General features: G+C 43.1%; 1 protein-coding gene across 1 annotated transcript in view; it reads right to left on the bottom strand.

The window, feature by feature from the left end:
- Positions 1 to 2,806, bottom strand: part of NSUN7 (NOP2/Sun RNA methyltransferase family member 7) — a 63,036-nt gene that overhangs the window by 20,102 nt on the left and 40,128 nt on the right. The gene's annotated exons all lie outside the window — the stretch shown is intronic.

The raw sequence follows: 2,806 nt of genomic DNA, 5'->3' as shown, positions 1-2,806 counted from the left end.
CAAATGTGCTTTACACAATTGATGTGTGTATGGATTGTGATAAGAGTTGTATGAGCCCCTAGTAAAATTACTAAAAAAAAAAAAAAAGTTAGTGGGGTTTATCTCTGTTGTATTTTGTCATTGTTGGTGGCCTTCTTGACTTTCTGTTTTGTGTTTTTCTATGTTTTTTGGTACATGAAGCCCAGGTTCAGTGAATCTGTAGAGACAACTAGAATAAGGGTTCCTTGGTGGTACAGCAGGGAAGGTGGGGCATAAAGGGGGGCTGATATCAAAGAGTTCAAAAAGGAAGAGGATATTTTGAAACTGATCTTGGTAGCAATTGTACAAGACTTTTTTATATGATTGAACTGTGGAATGGTATGATGTCTGGATTAACTCCTAATAAAATGGTTTGGAAAAAAGAAAAAAACCAAGCCTCAAGTTGCCATAATGAAAGTCTATAGACAAAATATTAAATAATGCAAGAAGCATCAAGAGAAGATGGAAAGAATACACAGTCACTATATCAAAAAGAACTAGCTGACATTCCACCATTTCAGGAGGCAGCAGATGAGCAAGAGGATTTCCAGAACACCCGACTGTACCCCTGCAGAATGTGTACAAAGATAAAACACTGTCGTGCAAACAAACCAAGGGAATACTGCCTGGTTTACAGTCAGGAAAGGTGTGCGTCAGGGTTGTATCCTCTCACCACACTTCTTCAGTCTGTACGCTGAGCCAATCAGCAGAGAAGAGCTGGCTTATATGACGACGAATGTGGCATCGAGATTGCAGGAAGGCTTATTAACAACTTGCAATGTGCAGATGACACAATCTTGCTGAAAGCATGCAAGGAGGACTTGAAGCACTTGCCGTGGAAGATCAAGGATTCCAGGCTTCAGTATGGATTACCATTCAACGTAACAAAGTCTAAAATCCTCACAACGGGATCAATAGGCGACCTCATAATAAATGCAGACAAGATTGACGTTGCCAAGGATTTCATCTTGCTTGGATCCACAATCAATGTTCATGGAAGCAGCAGTCAAGAGATTAAAAGACGTATTGCGTTAGGTAAATCTGCAGCACAGTGGCAGCAAAGATGGTACTCTGAGGACTCCGATGGGCCTGTGACCCAAACCATGATATTTGCCATGGCCTCACCTGCATGTGACTTGTTGGACATTGAGTAAAGAAGACTGAAGAAGAATCGATGCATTTGAATTATGGTGCAGGAGAACAAAAGTACTATACACTACCAAAAGAACAAGCAAATCTATCTTGGAAGTAATACAGCCAGAATATTCCTTTGAGGCAAGAATGTCAAGACTTCATATCATGTACTTTGACCATGTTATAAGAAGAGCCCATTCCCTTAAGTCTTAAAGGCATGAAGGTAAACAAGCGGTCATCTAGCTCAGAAGCAACAAAGCCCACATGGAAGAAGCACACCAGCCTGTGTGATTACGAGGTGCCGAAAGGATCAGTTATCAGGCATCAAAGAACAAAAAATCACATCATTGTGTGCTCACCTCCCTGATACGATCGCTGAAGACAAATGGGTGCATAAGCAAATGTGGTGAAGAAAGCTGATAGTGCCTGGCTATCAAAAGATGTAGCGTCTGGGGTCTTAAAGGCTTGAAGGTAAACAAGCGGCCATCTAGCTCAGAAGCAACAAAGCCCACATGCAAGAAGCACACCAGCCTGTGTGATCACGAGGTGTCGAAGGGATGAGGTATCAGGCATCAAAGAACAAAAAATCATATCATTGTGAATGAGGGGGAGTGCAGGGTGTGGATCCAAAGCCCATCTGTGGGTAACTGGACATTCCCTTACAGAAGGGTCACAGGGAGGTGACGAGCCAATCAGGTTGCAGTGTAGCAACAATGAAACATACAACTTTACTCTAGTTCCTAAATGCTTCCTCCCTACCCATTGCCATGATCCCAATTCTACCTTACAAATCTGGCTAGACCAGAGGATGTACACTGGTACAGGTAAGAACTGGAAACATCGGGAATCCTGGAAGGATGATCCCTTCAGGACCAGTGGTGAGAGTGGCGATACCGGGAGGGGCAACAGATTATAAGGATCTACATATAACCTCCTCCCTGGGGGACGGATAACAGAAAAGTGAGTGAAGAAAGATATCGGACAGAGTAAGATATATTTTAGAGCACTTTATTGAAGAACTTCAAATGGCTCAAAACTGTTGACAAAATAACAATTTATAAATTACTAAGGGTTCATGAGGGAGAGGGGATGGGGAGGAGGGGGAAAAATAAGGAGCTGATGCCAGGGGCTTACGTAGAGAGCAAATGTTTTGAGAATGATGAGCGAAATGTGCTTTATACAATTGATGTATGTATGGATTGTGATAAGAGTTGTATGAACCCCCAATAAAAAGATTTTTTTAAAAAGAAGCACATTATGCGTGGTAAAGTAAGAAAAATAAACAAAAAAAACCCTCACTGCCATCAAGTTCATGCCAACTCAAGGTGACCTTATAAAAAAGGGTAGAACTGCCACTGTGAGTTTCTGATACAGTCACTGTGTACAGGAGTAGAAAGCCCCATCTTTCTCCCTCAGAGTAGCTGGCAATTTAGAACTGCCAACCCTGCAGAGCACATCCCCAGTCATAACCACCATGCCAGCAGGACTAGAGTCAGAGGGCAGCAACAAAGAGGGAGGCCTCAATCCGATGGACTGAGACAGGGGCTCCATCAACGGGCTCCACCATCAGCACACGTGTGAGGTCCAATCGGAATGACTGAGACAGGGGCTCCATCAATGGGCTCCATCATCAGCACACGTGTGAGGTCCAATC

Source organism: Echinops telfairi, unplaced genomic scaffold (genome assembly GCF_000313985.2).
Source record: "Echinops telfairi isolate 266 unplaced genomic scaffold, ASM31398v2 ScPeMD7_7468;HRSCAF=8506_0, whole genome shotgun sequence".
In the NCBI taxonomy this organism is placed as follows: domain Eukaryota; kingdom Metazoa; phylum Chordata; class Mammalia; order Afrosoricida; family Tenrecidae; genus Echinops; species Echinops telfairi.
The sequence above is the reverse complement of the archived record's forward strand: the minus strand, read 5'-3'. Positions and strand labels throughout refer to the sequence as shown.